General features: G+C 40.2%; 1 long non-coding RNA gene across 2 annotated transcripts; it reads right to left on the bottom strand.

Moving 5' to 3' along the window:
* Positions 1-1,394: 1,394 nt before the first annotated feature.
* On the bottom strand, positions 1,395-21,247 carry LOC144374007 (uncharacterized). 2 transcript variants are annotated; one of them, XR_013433534.1, is made up of 5 exons: positions 17,555-21,247; positions 17,036-17,186; positions 12,650-12,720; positions 7,310-7,462; positions 1,395-6,266 (listed from the first exon to the last, which is right to left on the bottom strand). It is a non-coding gene; the product is annotated as an uncharacterized LOC144374007 (long non-coding RNA). The 2 variants fall into 2 exon arrangements; XR_013433533.1 differs by lacking the exon at positions 17,036-17,186 and having other exon boundaries at positions 17,555-19,943.
* Positions 21,248-21,309: the final 62 nt, after the last annotated feature.

Raw genomic sequence — 21,309 nt, 5'->3', positions numbered from 1 at the left:
GAATGAAAGAAAGTGCTGGGCATTGCTCGGATGGGGGTGGGGGTGGTAAACAAGAGGAGGATAACACAGATGTAGAAGAAAACAGGGATCTAATGCAAATGTTGAGACTGAAGAAAGAACAGAAACAAGAACATAAAAACTCAGAGCAAGGAGCATCCTCTTCTGGCTACAGGCCTTTACAGCCTGCTTTGTCAGGAATGTTGCAACATCGCCATCTAGAGGACTCAACTCCTCCTGCACCTGTTGGATCAAGCTGTCCCTTGTCAAGGAGGGCAATGGGATGTTTTACCACAAGGCATGAAAACCAGGCCTACCATTTCTCAGTATTGCATGATTGAGGCTTTGAAGCCTTTTTTAAAGGTATGGAACTCATGATTATTCATCGAATAGATGACTTTAAGCCCATTGCTCTGCACCAGACCTAGAATCTATTTTCCAATGAGTCCAACTAGTGCTTAAAGAAATTGGTTTTAAATTCAGCTCCAGAAAAGGCACAAAAACTAGTTCCTTTTCACTTTCTGGGAACCATATTAACCCCTGAAGACATCTCAATATAGGCTCCAAGCATTTACATAATATCTCCCATTACTTTGAATGAGTTACAAAAGGTTTTAAGAGACATAAATTGGCTTAAGTCATTTCTCCAGGTTTCTTCATAGGCTGTACCTCCTGTGTTCCAGTGTTTGGAGGGTGACATATGCCCTTTGTCTTTAACAAGGTTAACTCCTAAAATTATTAACCTTGCAGAAGGTTAATAATCAACTTGCTAACTTGCATCTTAGTTGATGGAATCTGACAAGGACATTATTGCAGGAAACAGGTAACCCTATAGAATGGGTGCTTCTTTCTATCAATGTTTCTTCCAAAATTACCACAAAATTAGATTTTTTTTTGTCTGATGACATCACATCTGCACACTGACTTGTCAATTATTTTGGCTAGTACCTGATCAACTTACCTTGATATTAACAGGAGATAAGCCTTCTTTTAAAAAATAATATCCTGTTTCAGAGTGCAACTATGGCTTTTCCAGGAAAATTGGATGATCATTTACCTCTTTGGAAATCTATCCAAGCTTTAATTGTTAAAACAGTTAATTTTTTCAAAAACAATTTGTTATGAACCAATCCCTGGAGCTGAACTCATCTTTACTGATGCCAGCTCTTCTGGTGGCCTAGTAATCCTCATTTATAATCTTACCAGGGATGAATACAAAACTTGCACTTATAAGGAGCCACCATATAATAACTAATAACTCACCTCAATTATTAGAGTTATCTCATGGGCCATCAAAGCTAACTTCACAAGCTATAAATATCTTTACTGATAGTGTTTATTGTACCCATCTTATACCCAGATTCCTCATTCCTTTATTAAAGGTAAACAAAATCAGCTTTGGATATATTCCTTTATTATCTTCAAAGAGTGCTCCAGAAATATACTAATTCACTGTTTACCATTCATATCAGAGCTCATACTGGTTACTGGAAACTCTCTCAAAGCTTAATAGTTTAACAGATCAAACCACAGGAAATGTATACATTACTGATTGGGAATCAGCACCAGAGCTCATGCTCATTTCCATTAGTCCGTGCACTCCCTCAAACAGTTGTCTCCTACACTCACTATCCAACAAACTAAACAGATAAAACTTGTAAAAGTTGTGCTCCATTTCTGCCTTTGGGACCCTTACAGCCTCCAGGAGTCAATCCACAGTGTTTAAATGCATTATCTTTATGGTGGATGGATGTTACACACATACCCTTTTTTGGTAAATGAAAATACGTACATGTCACTATTGACAGTTTTTCTCAGGTAATTATGGCTACCCCTATGGTGGAGAAAAAAACCTAATTATGTCCTTTAACATATACTCAAGTGCATTATAGCAGCAGGCATTCCATTTAATGTAAAAATGGACAGTGGTCCAGTTATACTTCCAAAGCTTGTTGAATTCTGTGCACAATGGAGTATTCAAAATTCTACTGTGATTCCTTGTAACTCTCAGGGAGAAGCCATGCTTGAGAGAGCCAACCCAAATATTAAGCCTCAAATCACAAAACTCAAAGGGGGGAATCCCTTGCTAACTAAAGCAAATCCTCATATTTTAACCAATATGACCTTAAACAGGTTAGTTTTTAAAAAATTTGATGATGCTAACCATACCCCAATACAGAGACATTGGGAGCCATTAATAGGTCCCTCACAGTTACCACAAGAGTCTGGAAGCATCCTCAGACACAACAATAGCAACCACAGACCCTTTATTAAGCTGAGGGTGAAGTTTTGCTTGTGTCTTTCCAGAAAACGCTATACCAATCAATCTGGGTCCCAGCAAGCCTTGTGCAACCCTGGACAGCTGATTCCCTGAGGCACCAACTGACTCTCAAGAGGAGAAAGTATCAGCAAATGGCAAAGGAAACAAAACATCCAATCACCTGAGGTGACATCAAAGGGTTGGTCATACAGGCTGAACAGATTGGGAGAAACTCACATCAAAATATCTCCCAGCTGTCTATACTCTTCACTTGCCCTTTAATTGCTTTCAACATTGAGAGCCCACAGGCTGTTCCTTTGTGGACCTTCATCCCTCATCCTCCTTTCCTTAACAGATGTAAAAAGAGATAAGCCCTTTCCTCAATTCAGCAATAAAACTCACCTGTTTACAGATATTGCTTCTCCAATAGGTTTCTCCAAAGTATCCTGGGATTCCTCCATTGCCTTGCCAGACAAACCTCTTTGTTTTTATTTAGTTTTTACACATAATAACATCACTGAAAGAATTTCCACACATCCTTGTACTACATTTTCTGCAGGATTTTTCTATGAGTGTGTTCTGATGACCCATTTGGACCTTCATTCACGTTGTGATCAAAAGTTTAATGGAACCTGTAAACAGCATTTTGTCCCTATTTGTTCCCAGTGTACCCCTGCACCACAAGCTTTTGATAACACCACTTTTCCTTGGAATCCTTGTCATGCACGCAAGTCTTCCACTGTTAACTTGGATGCATGGTCCTGGGCTCTGCTTTGAGATATCAATGTCACTATACACTGGGCGGATCAATAAACCAATGTTTCAATCCACTCTTAGGATGATATGAAATTATATTCTCAAGCTTGTGTCACCTCTCTATCCTTTGACTTGCCACTAATGATTCCTTTAACTCAACAGGAATACCATATTCCAGCAACAATACCTGCTGCTTAATTTCATGTGTTGCAGCCAATAAGTTCAGTACTTTTCTTTATTTAGTTTGCATGCTTCCTCTTATCTGGCTTCCTATAAACCTGACAGACAATTGAATCAGTCTATGGAAGAAAGTTACATACATTGGTTACAACGAGGGCTAAAGGGAACAGAAGAAACTCTTGGCCACATCATGGCTGGAATCATTTCTCTTATTATAATGCTAGCTTCTAGTGCCTCTGCTGCAATATCCTTAACCCAATATTTACAGATTGCCAGACTGTAAACAACATAACACAACAAATCAGCACCACTTTTGAGAATCAAAAATGAATCAGTCAACAGTTACATGCTGCCATCTTGGTTCTCCAACAACAACAAAAAAATGACCTTCAAGAAGAGCAAATCAAAGCTCTACATCAAACTCAAAGACTGTTTTGTGAGATGCATTTTATGGACATTTGTGTGACTCAATTTCTTTGGAGTGATTCTTTACAAAATTATACTAATTAGTCAAATCATATTCATGGACCTTGGGTCAATCATTTCAACAAACTCTCCTTAATTTGACTACTAAAATTATAAAAATGAATTATACTCAAATTAAGATACCTACAGTTCCCACCTTCATCCAAGGGTGGGCTAAACACCTACTTAACCATTGGCAAAAGTTAATTTCATAAATTAATCCCTACAATCTGTTAATATATGGCATACTCAGTATTCTTCTCATGTTAGCCTTGTTTATTATAACATGCCTTATTAGCTGTGTGCATACAGCTGAACATAAAATTGTCTTACTACTCAGGTTGTTTAAGACATAGAGGGGGGAACTGTTGATGGGCCTAATTACGGACCTACATTGAGAAATGCTTATCTTGACCTTGCATGTTGTGGCTCTTTAAAGTCTTTCTTCAGTAGTCCTAAACATTTATTTCAATGTTAATAATATTCTCCCTAGTGTGGGATGCCATGTCCACATTTTGACTGCTTGGCTATGCAAATCTCTTTCAAAATGGTTTTCTTCACAAAGTTTATTTGCTATACACAGAATCTCTACTTGCCTCACCCTGGGAACACTGGGTGGCCCTAAAATAGTGAATACAGCAATCAAGCTGATTGATACTGTATGCTGAATCCTCTATCACTGTATTTTCCCCTTCTCTCTCAACAAACCTATTAAATGCTAATAACTGACATACAAAAGTTTGTTTTACTGTTTCAGGCCTGGACACTGGAAATTTAAAATAATGTCTAAGCCATTCAAAGTGTGAGCAAAATTTGAGAATCACTGGAGTTGGCTGGAAAAGACCACAAGTCAGTGACATGCAGTCACCATTCTCTCCCTTTGGAAACCTGTCTGACTAGGATCAAGAAAGTCTCTATGGCTTCCTAGGGACATGAAGCAGATGCCTCTTCCCTCCTCTCTGAGAGCACTAACACTGCTGTCCTTATTCACAGGGAGTATTTGATGTGATGATACTTCTTAAAATGACTTTAAAAAAACAAGGCAGGTGATCTCTATGGAGAATCATGGAGGAGAACTATTTATCTAAAGAGCTTCGTAAACCCCCAATGACATGGAATTCACTTTGAGAAGCAGGGCTTAAATTCTAGAAATGTGTGACTGTGAAATCTGGATAGAGGTAAACACTTATATCTTTAGTAAGGTCAATGCCCAAGGTGATGTTAGTCCCCTCACAGACTATGCCCTATAACATGGGATACAGGCACATCCCTGTTATGGGAGACAGCACAGCACAGTGACACCCTTCGTGCAAAGTGGCCTTTCTTATCTAAACTAGGGTTGGGATCATTGAAGTGTATCAATTTCCTCCCTGAAAGATCACTGTAATTCTGAGCAATAGTAAATGCAGTCATATAAAAAGATGTCTGAGCAGGGCAGCCTTTGGAAAACAATATGCCTTCTCCTACCAAAGTGACTTTTACTGCATTTCACTCTTTTCTCACATGTGGCTCAGGATGCCTTGTGCTCAGGCACCTGTGCTTGAACCCCCCAATGCATTGTGGGATTTAATTCTCATGTCCCTTGGTTTGAGTGATTGATAGTGAAATACATTAAGAAAGGAAGCAGGGTGCAGGTGCTGGAAGGATGAGAAGGAAAATGTCAGGGAGAATTTCCATAAAAGGAAGGGAGCTTTCCGTGGAGCTCTGCATGCACAGGCACTGGGGTATAGAAGCTAGAGGTACTGAGAACACAGGTCTCTGTTGCCAGGTGCTGAAACTCAGAGAGGCAAGCTGTGCTGGAGCACTGTGTCCAGGTGCAGCAGCGAATCTAATGCTCCCATCCAGGGGGAATTATAGAGAGACCTTCCTGGAGTGGAGTCTGTCTGTGTGATGGGCAGAGGGGAATGGCCTCCTTGTACTCCTGCTGGCTGGGGGGAGGATTTCAGAAGTCCTGGGTGTTGGGGCTTGCCATTTCCCTTTATTTAGGTCTCATGCCCTCACTACTCTCCTAGACCTCAGTACCTGCCCTCAGAAGAGAAGACATCAGAGTGTGTGAAGAAGAACAATGACCTAAAAGAAGTGCTCAGGTGAGGAGCACCTGCCATTCAACTCTGCACCCCTCTGTAGTGTGTGTGCACTTGACCAACCTTAGTGACGAAGAACAACTCAAGTCATGTCTGAAGAATTCCTCCCTTACTCTCATGCTTTGCTGCATAGGGACTACTGTATGTAAATATTCATTGACCTGCAGGAATCTCGTGGGGTCTTCCAGGAAGGAGTCCACCTCTAGTGTGGACTGTGGGTTCAGTTCCTGACGTTCTGACCCGTCTCAGAGGTGCTGGGCAGTGACGTGGTGCTGCAGCACAAGGCAGCCTGCTGTCCTGGGAGACAGGCTCCCTCCTGCCTGCCAGGCCTCTCCATGGACAGAACTACTGGCCCCAGGCTGAGAGCTGCTGACTGAGATAGGTGCAGTTCATCCAGCTGAGGGTTCTGTGGCCAATGCGTTTTCAGCCCCAGAACGGCAGGTGTTCTTCCCTCCTCAGGCTGAACATTGACCCTGGGAGCTTCTTCACTTTCACCCTGGCTCAGCTGGGGTGCTGGTGTACACCTGGCGAGTAGAAATGGAAACCAGGTTCAAGTGAGAAACCCAGATGGGTCCAGCTGAATGTCCTTACCTGAATAACTGGTCTGAATGCAGGACCCACAGAAGTTTCTAAATTGATCCACCCCCTATATGGACCCTGATCAAAGTCCCCACTTTGAGGCTGCATCATGTAACCTTGCGGTTCTGACAGGACTGGTTCAATATACAGATTTTGTCATAATGTGTTTTTCAGCATTGAGAAGAAAATACTGGCATGCTCAGCATAAATATCTTCAGGACTCTAAATTTTCACATAAGTGGGAAATGCGAACCTTACCTTGCAGATGCAGCCCATGCCTACTGGACACCAAGCCTGCTACTGAGCTCCATGGAGACAGAGGTGCCTTGGTCTGGAGGTGTGGAGGGCCCCAGGCCAGCAAGGACCTGAAGGTGCTGTAGAGGAGCCTAAGGCCCCGCCCATACTGGCCACACCCCTGCAGACCAGTTTCCTGCTGGCCCTGAAGCAGGTTTCCCTCTTCTGGAGTGAGTGTCAGTAGTTCAGTTCATAAGTGCCTGTGTCGCCCAGTTCTCCACAGGTGGGCTCCACAGTCCTGAACTCCCTGTGCACATCGTGGTCTCCACCCACGTGTCAGGGCCCTGGGAGACTAGGTGACACACCCCTAGGGGGGCATCTGCACCTGGCTGTGTTTGGTTAGAGTCTCTCCAACTCTCTTCCCCCTCCCCTTTCCTTGCTTTCCTTCCTCCCCATCTCCCTCCTCACCCCACACAGGGACAAGCCACTCTCACCAGCCAGTCAGTTCCCACATTCTCAGTTCCTCCCAGATAATGCAGGGATGTGCCAACCTCCCCTGGCCCTGACATTATGCAGGCCACACCTTGCTAAGATCCCCTATGGATCCTCATGACCTTTGGGGTCTGAGCCTAAGTTCCTGAGACCTCTCCTTCTTAGTTCTGACTCAGGGAGAACCCTGAAGTTGGATGTGGGGGTTCCACCTACCCTGTGACACCCCTGTTCTTTTTCCCTAACCCTCATCCAGTTGACTTACCAGCAGAGATGTCTTTAAATTTCCATTGTGGAGACAGTCAACACATCATCGGAACAGAAGCAAGAGGCCCTGAGACATTAAGGAGCACACATGGAAGCTCAGATTTTGTAAGGATAGTTTGGGGAAATGGTATGACCAGTGGCAGCTACAATCCTAGAAATACCAAAAGCAAAACAAAACAAAAAATAAATTAAATGAATAATTCCGGTTTCAGAGTCTGATTTCCATATTTCCCACATTACAATAGACAAAACTCCAGTTTTTACCAAACACACCATGATCACTGGCATAGAGCGATTATGAGAAAAGCCTGTTCTTAAAGGAAGAAAGTGAGCTGTGACAATAATGTCCAGGGAAGTGTATTTCCCCCCCTCACCATGCTCCGTCTCTCCTGTCCCAGGACTTTGTGCTGAGTACTAAGGAGTAGCTCCAGGAAACTGAGGGGCTCACACACTCTCTGTGTTGGTTAGAGAGCAGAAAGTCACTGTGTTGAGGAAGTAATTCTGAAATACTGTCCAGGGCTCTGTGCACCCACCTCTCAGGGCTGGGTTTTGAGGAAATTATGAAGGGATTTTGCAGATACAATTTCCATTCATTGTCAGTTAATCACAGGGAAAAATCCAGAGTGAACCTAAGTTGACCAGGTGAGCCTGATAATTTCTTGTTCTAATTATGAAAGGAGAATTTCAGGCAGAGTTTTGAACCCTAAGAAGGTCTCTAGCTGGCATTAAAGAAGCAACCTTGAGTGGGTTGTGAGATGCAGTGGTGCACTGCAAAACCAGCAAGCCTGAGGCCCTGACTGCCCTCTCCTGAAATGGTAGAAAAAATTATACAGAGTACCTCATAGAATAGAAAGGGACAGGGATATATAGGAGGGAACAGAAGCCAGAGTATGAAAACTGGGGTCCCCAGCCCCCACGGAATGGAACCCTTCTAACAGTCTGTGGGATATGTGAGGACCAGCAGCCTCTCCTGAGATCACAGCCCCAGATAACACCAACTGGAGGGCCCATGAGAAGTTTTCAGAGGACCCAGCCTGGTCGGACCTGGAATCCTGACTTATAAATCAGTGACTTGATTTTTTTCAACAACTGTTGTGTCCCAGTTTAAACACACAATCATAAAAATGTGTAGATACATTCTCTTCTTCTCCCTCCTTCAATACTGGATGCATCAAACCTCCAAACAATGGCTGAACTATGTACACGCAACGGACAGAAAACTGACTGCAAAGGAAATGATGTGGAATAAGCAGAATCCTCATTTTTTTGGAATGCATTTCAATGTGAGGCTGGGAACTGCAGAATGACATGGACAGAGGAACCCCCAATCAGTCCTTCCTTTATGGTAACATCTTATTTTCTCAATCTCAACACAAAATTATTATGGAATTTCCACACTTACTCATTGTTGTTGGCTCTTTCTGAAGTGTTCCACCAGACTTCATAAAGGATTAATTTAGAATAAGAGTTTGGAAAGTAAGGATGAGGAAATAGGTAAATTCTGGAAGTATAGAAGAGAAGGCATTTGAGAGTTGGAAACTACTAATGTTGATCTACAGGACATAGGAAATTTAAACAATCTTAGTGTATCTTTATCAATCACTAGCAAACCACAGTGCAATGCAGTAAACTATAGGTATATTCAACAAGAGAGTAACATTTCATGTGAAACTATTTTTATTTCTTATGTATATATTTGTTTATTTAGCTGCTAGAATTGAACCAGGAAAGCTTTACCACTGAGCCACATCCCGAGTCCTTTCAGTTTTTATTTTGAGAGAGAGTCTTGCTAAGATCTGAGGGTCTTGCTAAGTTCCCAGGGCAGGCCTCCAAATTGCAACCCTCCTGCCTCAGCCTCCTGAGTTCCTGAGATTAAAGTGTGTACTACCAGGTCCAGTTAATGTGCAATTATTTCTATATTTAAGAAGCCAAGGTGGAGGATGAAGCAATATAGTGACAATTGTACAAAGTATTGTGTTCACTTTACAAATGTGCATGTATCAAAATATTTAGGTATAAAGAAATGTTATGTGATCAGTTTCAAAATATCCCAGAGATGATTAGAATAGATGTAATTTGGTCCCACTGATAGCATTAGGAGTGTTATCATGTGGCCTTGAAAGGTGACCCCATCAAACTGCCCCAAAGGAACTTTATGTACATAAGATGATATTTTCTCCTTTTATTGGTCTAGGTTTTTAGTGAACAAATTCCTCTGAAGGCTTTTAATTTTCCTGAATTTAATTTGTCATAGTAAAAATATAAATTAGATAATTTATAGAAATTATAAATTTAAAGAAATTATAGAAAAAATGATGATATAAACTAGGTTATTAAAATGTGATGATCAATTCTCTTATGTTTTCTTTTTTAATATTTATGGGAAAGAAAGATTCACCTATTAGATATCCCTGAAAAACCTCAAATTAGTTTCTAATGGATAGAAGCAAATTTCATTTATTTCCCAAGTGCACATTTTAGAGGTTATATTATAGAGATATGACATAAATACTTAGCAATAGAGTACAAATAAGAGATAAAATATCAGATTTTAAAATTTACAATAGTATTTCAGAAAATAAATAAGAGTCGAAAGTTACAGTGTTATGGAAATTAACAAGTTGATCCAAATATGGAATACCACACCTAGTTGTGCCAAAGGCATTTGAATTTATAAACTGACTGAAGTGTGAAATAAAGTAAATTGAAAGTAAATAAAGAGAAGGGAGCTTACATACCATCTCTATCTTTGTTTGTTTTTCCTGTTAATTGATGGAATAATTGTGTATATCTGCAGAGTACCACCTGATATTTCCACACCTCTGTTCATTGAGTAAATCTACTTCCTCAGTGATACCATGTAATTGTGTGAGAACATCCAAAGTCCCTATTCTATCTATTTTGAAGTATACAAATCATTACTGGTATGGAGATGTGGGTGGAAACATAGGGCATCTGTTTAGGTGAAATTATCTGTGCAAAAATGGCAAGAAACTCTGTCATATTAAATCAGAGGCTCAGCCCTGTACCAGCACTGCCCGGGGAATGGTTCCATGAAGGGCCAGGATGTGAGCCCACACATTGGTCTCTGTAATCCTTGCCAATAGCAAGTCAAAATGGAATTTGCCACATTGGGGTGAAACTGTTCTTGCACAGAGAGGTTGGCATTGCACTTTCTAGTTCCTATTGTAAACAGCAAACAGTATGCAAAATAAAAATTGAATGGGCAAAGCCTCAAATATTCCTAATCCACACATGAGAGATACTAAACACTATAGAATCCCAAGGTTTGTTTGGGTATCTTCGAGAATGGCTGCACAGGCACACACATGCACGTGTGTGCATACCAACACACACGTTTAAACTGAACTGTTTCCACTTCATTAACAGATATGTTGTTGATCACCAAGTGACCTCACAACTATATAAGATTTAACTTCTACACATGAAGGTTTTACATCCTTGTCAACATTTGTTACATTTTTATTTCTTTGGTGATATTCATTTTATGTCTTTTCTGGTTATCATTGTCATTTCTTGATAACTAATGATATCAATCACTTTTTTCAGGTGTTTGTTGGGCATTTGTATTTCTTTTTGGGGAAATGTGTTCATTTGCCCATGTTTTTGTGAAGTAACTATATGGACTTTTCATTTTTTGAGGTAGGGCCACTCTATGTTGCTTAGGGCCTCACCATATTGCAGAGGCTGGCTTTCATCTTGGAATTTTTCTTCCTGGGGCTCTGGAGTCTGGAATTTTAGGATTCCCTTGGGTGCCTAGCCAGAGGTGGAATTGTTAAGGAAATGAGTTCCTCTGTTTCTGCCTCAATGTCCTGATCCTCAATGGGTTTGTTATTCATTGAATAGCTACCAGTGAGCTTTCATGTTATTTTATTTTTGATGCTTTGGTTGTCAGGGTGATTGGAGGTTGTGATAGTTTGGACAACACGAGTGTCCTAGCCACTGGGTAGGGTGTGACCTGACACTGAAAGACTAGATTTGTTAAATTACATCCAGAGGTACAATTACAGCTGAAGAAGGATCTGATACCCAAGGCTTCATCTTTGTGGTGCTCTCCTTTCTGATGAGGTTCCCTGTGGCTCTGTCACCATCATTGTCCTCACCCTGCTCTCTTGTTCATGACTATGGCTTGGAAATGAGGTCTCCCTCAAAGTGTCATATTAGAAATCTAGAAATGTTCCAAAATTTTGGAGGTGAGATGATAACATTAGGAGAGATGGATGTGACCTGATCAGTGAATTGATTGGCCAATAATTTGAATGGGCTACTGGATGGAAACTGTTGGAAGTTGGGCCAGAGCTTGAGGAAGTAGTCCCCTAATGGCCTTGGGGAATAAGCACCTCATCCCTGGCTCCTCACTCTCTCTGCTCCTGGTTGCCATTAGAGAGTATCTTTTCTCTCTCATGCCCTTGTGCCAGGATGTTCTGCCTCACCTCAGGCCTAAAGCATTGCAGTCAGGTGGCCATGGACTGAAACTGTAAAACTGAGTCCAAAACAAAATACTTGTTCTATAAGTTGTTCTTGTCACACATATTTTGTTCCCAGCCACAAAAACTGGCAATGAGGGGGGTAGTTTGCTCATACAATTACTAACACTGTGATCTAATCAAAGGGAAATTACCTGAGAGAACCTGAAAAGCTGAGTGGTGTAACAGAAATCTATTACTTGTAATAGGAGGTTTGCAGACAGAATCAAACTCTGAACAGGTCTCCTTCAGGCACAGAAGAAGCAACTGTGGGCCTAGGTACAGTGCAGTGGTATAGTGCTTGTCTAGCCAGCCCAAAGAATCAAACACTGCAACAAACACAAACACACCCCAAGTCTGCAAATTTCCACAGAATATAAGGAGACATATAAAAGGAAACAAAAATCAGGGTGTCAAAATTCAGGTCCACAGCCCCACAGCCCCAAGGAACTGCACCCTCCCCAAAGACTGAGAGAGAGGGGATCAATAGGCCCCAAGGAGATCATGATGCAGCCAGCACCTGCATAAGGTCCTGTGACAGGCTTCCAGAGGATCCAACCTGCTCTGACTTGGACTTCTGACCTGTTAATCTGTGACTTAATGGATTTTATTGGTGTTGCCACCAAGTTTCTGGCCTATTTCAAAAATTCCAGCACAAATTAAAATTTATTTTCTTGTTCAAAGAACATGGGGAAAATATCATTAAAGGCAACAATTTTCCAACCACACTCTTTGTGTCATTATGTCTCTCAGATTAAAACTGTTTCATTCTACTTGTAATCATTGTTGATCTGAGTAACAAGAATACAACTGTAGGGCTGGGGATGTGGCTCAAGTGGTAGTGCGCTCACCTAGCGGGCGTGCGGCCCGGGTTCGATCCTCAGCACCACATACAAACGAAGATGTTGTGTCCGCCCGAGAACTAAGAAAAAATAAATAAATGTTAAAATTCTCTCTCTCTCTTTCCCCCTCTCTCTCTCACTCTCTCTTAAAAAAAATAAAACTGTAAATTACTAATGTAAATTTAATCATTCATTCCCCCCTCTTTGGAATACCAGATTAAATGGAGAGATTCAAGCACATAATAATTGAAAGTAAAATCCTTGAAAATACTTTTTGTTGTTTATGGGATTGTTCTCAAAAGTCCCACCAGTGGATACAAGGGAACCAATGTGAATGAAGCTCAAGAAGTTCCTGAGGAATACAAGGGGGTAGGGTTAGGTCTGAAAGTACACAGGATTGAGGAAATCCTGTCTAGGACCTGGATAGTGTCAATATGACTTTCCTGTCAAACACTCTGGTATATTAAAAGCTGAGAATTGAGAACGTAGACTACTACAATCTTTTCTTGACAGGGGTTATAATATTCATGCAATTTAAGAAGGATCACTTACTAGGGCTTTTGAAAACAAATTTTATTCATATGGCTTATTTTCCAGGAACTTGTGTTTGTCAACAGAGGATTAAAATTACTTAAAATTTTTTCAAACAGATTAATGGTGATTCATCAATTTTGGGGTGCTCAGATTTAGATTTCACATATAGAGTTGAAGTTTGCTTCACATTTTTAAAAATAGCTTTATTGAGGTAAAGCTGAAGAACAATCAAATGCACATATTGGATAAATGCAATTTTATCAATTTTGACATGTATGTAATAAGTACAATCTTATCATTCAAATTTTAAGCATTTCCATTACACTTCTAAATAATTTAAACCAGGAAGACTGTGTTTCCTGCATAGTTTATTATATTAGAAATCAATCCACTTGAGATCTATAGAACCCATCACCCATGTCAAGTCCTTCAACATAAAATGGCAAGGAAAAAGGCAAAAGAGAAGTAAATAAAAAGTGCTTTGAACTAAATGAGCTGAGAGATCTTTCAATGTCAGAATCTGTGGGATAAAAGAGTACACAGATAAACATTTATAACTTAAAATACTTTCATCAGTAATAAATAGGTCAGCAATCAGTTTATTTTGAAATTAGGTGAGTAGGAAAGAAAAAATAAGAGTAGGAGCAGAAATATATGAAATAGAAGTCAAAAATTTTTAGTTATTATATCTTGCAATACCAAGTTAGAATATATGCTACAGGAACTCAAATTTGTCTCCATCATGGGTTCCTACATGCAGAACATTGGCAAGATCTCAAACAGCTGGCATTCCCACAATTGATTTCATGTGCATTTTCTCATGCAATAAGATTGACTGAAGCCTTTCCCACATAGATGCCACACATGAGGTTTCTCTTTATTGAGCTGGCTCGTGTTTTCTAAGGTTAAGATATTAATAGAGGCCTTTCCACACAGGCTACATTCCAGTGACCACTCTCCAAGGTTACTCTTCTTTGATTTTTTTAATGGTACGGTGATGGTCAAGGACTATGCCACACAGGTGGCATGCATGTTATTTTGCTCCAGTGTATGTTCTCTCATGAACTCTTAGGCCAGCTGATCAGCTAAAATCTTTCCAACACACAGGGCATTTGTATGGTTTCTCTCCAGTATGTATTTTATCATGCCATCTCAGAAGAGAGTATGTACTGAAAGCTTTTCCACACAGGTGACATTTGAATGTTTTTCTTCAATATGTGTTTTCTCAGGGTATCTAAGGCCAGATGATAGACTGAAGACTTTCCCACACACATCACATTCATATGGTTTTTCACCAGTGTGAATTTTCTGGTGTGGTTTAAGGTAACACAATTGACTGTAGGATTTCCCACACATGTGGCACTGGTAGGGTTTCTCTCCAGTGTGTGTTCTTTGATGCAGTCTCAGGTGGCTTGCTGGATTGAAGGATTTCCTACACACAGGGCATTCATATGGTTTCTCACCAGTGTGGATACTCTGGTGTGTTTTAAGGAAGCATAAAAGACCAAAGGGTTTCCCACAAATTTGTCATTGATATGGTTTCTCTCCAGTGTTGATTCTTTCATGTATTTTAAGGTGGCATGACTGACCAAAGGATTTCTCACAAAATTGACATTGATATCATTTTTCTCCAGTGTGGATTCTATAATGTATTCTAAGGTAGCATGACAGACTAAAGGATTTTCCACACAATTGACATTGGTATGGTCTCTCTCCTTTGTGGATTATCTGATGATGTCTAAGATGAACTGATTTGCTGAAGGCTTTCCCACACACATGGCATTCATATGGTTTCTCTCCTGTGTGAGTTTTCTCATGCATTTAAATGTTGTATAATTTACAAAAGGCTTTCCCACACACATGGCATTCATTTTCTTCTCGCCAGTTTTGGTTCTCTCATGTTGTCTAAGCTCAGAACAGTTCCTAAGGACTTTCTCACAAAAATTACATTCACGCATCATTTCTCCTGTTTTAGTTTCATTGATTCTCTTGAGATCAGAGGTTTGATTTAAGTGTTTGCTACATAGATGACATTCATATTGTATCCCTCCAGGGTCCTTCTTATTGCATTTTCTGGGTCGTAAAAAATCCCTATGTTGTTTCAAACATTCCTGCCCTTCACATGAGATATAATCATTTTATTGTTGTTGTTTTCACCCGGATGCAAATTGTCAGCAAGGGATCATCCTCAGTGTTTCTTGACCCACTGGTTCTTTGCTGGGTGAGTAAACAGGAAAAATGCAGAACAATCCAAGATCACAAGTGTAAAATATTCTAAGTGCATGCAAACTGAAATGCTCATAATCCAATTACATCTACATATCAACTTATATTGATCTTCAAATCACAATGTAAAATTACACAGACAAATCATATTGTAATAGCCCTCAGTAAAACTGCATTTGGGGCTGGGGTTGTGGCTCAGTAGTAGAGCACTCACCTAGCATGGGTTCAATCCTCAGCACCACATTTTTAAAATGAAATAAAGGTATTTAAAAGACTATCTTTTAAAAATTAAAAACACTATATTTGTTTAACAAGTTAAAAATGATTAATTAATGATATATCCGCTCATCTTAGACTACTATTAGCTGATGTGAATATTGTTTTATATATGCTTTCCAATGGGCCCTGTAGCATATTTTAACCAATAACTTGTTTCAATTTTTCTAATAAATATGGCATCACTTCAAAAGACTAACTATCCATTCTACCTTCTTCATTCTTCTGACTGAAACTAAAAAGATAGATGCCCTTCAGTAGATGAATGGGTAGGGAAACCTTGGTATATACACACAGTGGAACATTACTCAGCATTAAAAGAGAGTTAAATCATGGCAACCGCAGGTAAATGGATGGAGCTGAAGAATATAATGCTAAGTGAAGCAAGGCAATCCCCAAAACCCAAAAGCCAAACACAGAATGGTGATGGGCAGGGTGGAGCATGGGAGGAATGGAGGAAATTTAGAAAGAGCATAGGAGAGGGAGGGGAAGGGAGAGGAAGAAAGGAATGATGGTGGAATGAGTTAGACATTATTATCCTAAGTACATGTATAAGACACGAATGGTGTGAAAATATTCTGGGTACAATCAATGTTTTAAAAAATCATGTTCTATATGTATAATATAAAATGAATTGTATTCTGCCATCGTGTATAACAAATCAGAATAAATTTAAAAAATAAAGCGTAATAAAAGGTTTATGACAAAAAAGATATTGTGTCCATGTGTAACTAAATATATTTTTAATTTTTAAATCAATCAATTTTTTAATTAGGTTAATATGACAGCAGTATGCATTTTGATTCATTGTACACAATTGCAGTACAACTTTTCAATTCTCTTGTTGTAGGCGATGTAACGTCACACCATATGTGCAGCCATACATGTACCTAGGGTAATGATGTCCATCTCATTCCACTATCTTTAAAAACAAAATTTGTCACGCCATCTAAAAAAGCTAGCAAGAACTTCAAAACACGAATCATCCTGATAGCAAAAACTCAATCCAAGTAAAATTTCAGTATTGTGTGGTGGTTTGGGGTATTTGTCTTTTCAGCCAGTAAGCCAAGAACCAAACAATTTACTTCTCTACAAAATGTACTGTACCTTGTAATGAGGTGATGGAATACAACTTTAGCGACATTGTGTGTGTGCACATATGATTAAGCTAATTGCCATAAGTATGCCGCAGGAACAGAAAATTCCGTAAGAACTGTAAAGGGTTCTCCAAGAAATGTGGCTGTAAACTCCATCTCTGGGGGCCCCACTAACCCATAACATTACAATTCCCCGCTCACGTATATGATCCACAGGCTTTTCCTGCGACCAATCTGTGAAAAGTAGGAAAAGGCAACTTACATCGGGTAGCAGACGCACGTCCTTCTGCTGTTGTTACTGTGAGGCAACAACAAATTCCCCTTTGGCAAACCCAAGACGTCAAAGTGCGGTACAAAAGGTTCCGTGGAGACGCGAACCCGCTGGTTTGCACAAATACACAGCTTTCTGCTGCCTACGGAATTCAAAGGCCACGCTGACGCCGGCCCTCGCTGTGCTGGCGGTCACCAGGTCCCCGCGGGAGTCCCCACTCGAGGCCAGAGCGCGGAGTCCTGCGGTTCCCAGGGGAAGCGCGCTCCGCAGGGCCGGCTCCGAGGACCTGCCGGCGGCCGGGAGGGTCCCACGCCTTCCCCGCGGCCGGGCAGAGCCTTGAAGGCGACCCTTCAGCGCTGCCCTCGGGCTGGGGCCAGACCCGGGGCGTCCCTGGCACTTCAAACGCCGCCAGGAGGTCCACTGCCGCGCAGGGTGGCAGGCTGGCCCCGAGACCCCGGCCCTCGCCCCCTGGAGAGCCCCGTGGGCCGTGGGCGCTCGCCGGCCGCTTACCTCGGAGGACTTGAGCCGAGGCTGGGCGTGGGCGACAGCAGGAGGAGCAGGGACGCCACGAGGACGGTGGGGACGGCCTTCACCTCGCCGGGCTTCCCGGTCTCGTTGGAAGGTGGAGCGGCGTCCGGGAGTGGCTCGCCCGCGGCTGGGCGGCGAGGCTGTGCGCGGGTTCGCGGGCGGGCGCGCTCCCGGAGCGTGGGCAGGTGCCAAGCCGGGGCTCTTCTTATTGGACGCGAGGGCCGCCCCGCCCTGGAGCAGCCCTTATTTACATAAAGTTAATTTACATAAAGCTGGCGCCAGCCAAGCAGTGCGCCCCGGCCTGGTCTGCAGGGGGCGCTCCACGCACACAACACGCCGTCCTTGACCCACAGACTGCGGACTTGGCGCGGCTCCATCTGGTGACCATCTCTCTCCAGCTCCATCTGGTGACCATCTCTCTCCCGCGCCTGCAGCGTCCTAGGGAACACTACCATGACCCGAGTATATTATTATGAGCATATTATTATGCATACATAAGATTCATATTTATCTTTACTATGATTTTTTCCTCATGTCCATTAAGATCTGAATAGTTGGTAAAGGATTGATTGTCCTGTTTGCTGACATAACATTTCTTTGCATTTTGACTTAATCAATGTCGAATCAATGCAATGTAGTGAGTTAGACCTGCCTCCAAATCACTGTTTTCAAATACATCTTTCTGGCTATGAGGTTTCTGCTTTGGAAAGAGATTGAAAGTTGGTAATCATGTTTCTACATAAAACCATGTTAATTTCTCTATATATGATCCTAGACAAACTTATAATAGTCAAAAAAAATCCATTTTTACTTCTATTCACATAGCCCATTATTGCCATGTAGGACAAATATTGTCCATTTGGTAGCATCCTCCTGTGGGATCCACTTATTAATTTTGAGGATTTCAATATATTTCAAAGACCAGATACATGGATAATGCTTATTAAATTTCCCCTTTCTTAAAGATTTCAACTTCTGTTTTTTAACTTATGTTAATTTCACACTTAATTCAAACAAGTTAGAATTTTTGGCTCAGAAAATTCTTCATCTTAACTATATTACTATCAGGCAATTGAGCTGCATTAGTCATTTATTCCACTCCCAGGTCTTTAATTCCATTACCAATGTTCACATCCATGAAACTGACATGGTGGGTGTGTCGTTCCTAATTATTTCCTTAAATTAAATGGCTGTTTTTGCATGTAATTTTCCAGCCTATCTTCCTGGAGAACCAAACAAATCATTATCATGATATTGAGAGAATGAAAATGTTGAAAAAATCCATGGGCATAATAATGTATTTCAAACCTGACACCTAAATGGAATATATGAGTCAGATGAAAAAAAAACTGAAGGTAATAGAAACACATTATAAAATTTTCAAGATTGGAAAACAGAAAGAATATAAAATGGAGATGACAACCTGAGCAGATATGATTCAGGAATATGATCAAAGACAATGAGAACTATAGCCTCTACAGAAATATGACCCAGTACATGCATTACTATCCCGTTCCCCTAAAGCCAGAACCAATGCATGAAAAACACATAATTTATGATTGGCATATGACAAGAATCATGACAACACATGAGGAATATTTTTCCATTGTCCTCTCCTACATTTAGACCATATCATTCATTTAACGACACCTTCATTTGACGTTTCTAAGAACAGACCCACTGGCTAGGCACACAGCTGTACCGAAACATAAGTCTCTGTTGTGCAATGGACTCTGTATGTGGGGAGCTCCCCTGTGTGTTACCATTCATAGAATTTCTCTTCATTCTACATCTGATTTGTAGAATTCACACCCTACCCAGGGATATAGAAAACAATGAAATTTTGAGTTTGTACTAATAATTGTACATTATCAATAAGTCCATGATGTATGGAGGAAAAATAAGGAAAACATTGGAAGTCAGCCAAGAAAACATGTTTAATGTGTTTAAATAAATTTTTAATTGAAATAGTCTCTCATGTCTTTTCAGATAATCATGGAGTGAAATTAGAAATCAACAGAAAGAAACAAACTACAGAAACTACACAAATACATAGTCATTAAACAAGATACTCCTGAATGATCTGGTCCATCAAAGAAAAGTTCAAAAATTCCTATAATCAACCAGAATATTAACACAGCATACAAAGTCGGTGGGATACAGCAAAGGCGATTCTAAGAGGAATCTTTATAGCTATGATCACCAACATTAAAAGAAAGACCCAAGAAACCAACCAAAGCATGCATTTCAAGGTCTCAGAAAAGCAATAGTAAGCATTTTTATGAATCAAGAGAAGGAAACAAATATTGAAAATCAAAATAGAAATTAATAAAAAAGAAAAAACAATAAAAATGATCACTGAAACAGACTTGAATAACAAAACTGATAAACCACTAACCACACTAATAAAAGGAAAAAGAATGAGGACTCAAATTTATAACATTAGAAATCACAAAGGAGATAATACAACAGAAATCTCTGAAATCCAGAGGATGATTAGAGAATATTTTAAAAATTTATATTCCAACAAATTAGAAAATCTACAAAATAGGGAGCAATTTCTAGATATATGTTGCCTATCAAGTTGAAGCAAGAGGATGTAGAAAACCTAAAAAGAACAATAATGTGCAATGCGATCGAAGCAGTAATTGGAACCTTCCAACAAAAATCCAGATGGATTTACAGCTGAATAGAATCCCCATATCCCTCTCCAATCTCTCTCCTGATTCTATCACAGAATTCATAATTGTATAGAGCATAGCTGTATCTTCATTTAACTACAATTTATTTTTTGACACACTAGAATGTACTCTGGACCACAGTTTTATATGTTTTGACACCAAATCCAAAAATACAAAGGGAAGCAAAAAACATAAGGAACATTTTTGAATTTATAAATGGATGAAATATTTTAAAAACGGCTTTTATCCTCTATGCTTGATAAGAGAATAGTGAAAATAACAGCACGTTTGGTGTTCTCTTGAGGTTCATATTGAATTGTGATTAAAGATCATATTTAGTACACTGTAGAGAAATGCACTTCCTCCATTTTGAAAAGACTGATTTTTCTGCACTCTTCTTTGAATGTGTTCATGAGCATTTGTAGGTTCCTCCCAGCTATGGGTACACATCAAGATTATATCCTACTCTTGTGAAAAAAACACTTCAATATTTTCCCTGTTAAACAGTTCTCATTGGCTGAATTAGAAGGTTAGCCTTATTTTTTTCCAATAAACATTGGGGATTTGATGAAAATGCACACTGGCAATGAAATAATAGATTAATTTAGCAGAATTAGCAAACTCTATTGTCAAAATTTAGCATTTTCTGAACCAAAACTCTTGAGTTATCTAAGATAACTGAGAAATTGGCATGAGTTCAAAACCAGGAGTTGAGATTGCTTTAAAAAATGGACAATCACGTAAACTTTGCCCATATGTGTAGCCTTGGAAACATTAAAATCCTCAAAATTAATCTGTGGGCCAAATAATTAGAATGTTACCAACTGTTACGTATTTGGTCTACCTGGACATCATATGCTGTGTGCCCAGAAGTAAAACCAGAAAGATTGTTGTTTTCAGACTGTGACTTCTTAGTCTCAGAGTCTTAGAGAAATTAAAATATGACTTTGTATGGGTACATTACTACCAAATCACTATTTCCTACCAAAGCAGAAATCTCATCTGCAGAAAAATTCATTTAAAAGGAATGATATTGAGGAAGGGATAATTTACAAC

Source organism: Ictidomys tridecemlineatus, unplaced genomic scaffold (assembly GCF_052094955.1).
Source record: "Ictidomys tridecemlineatus isolate mIctTri1 unplaced genomic scaffold, mIctTri1.hap1 Scaffold_540, whole genome shotgun sequence".
NCBI lineage: Eukaryota > Metazoa > Chordata > Mammalia > Rodentia > Sciuridae > Ictidomys > Ictidomys tridecemlineatus.
This window is presented reverse-complemented; position numbering and strand designations above follow the sequence as displayed.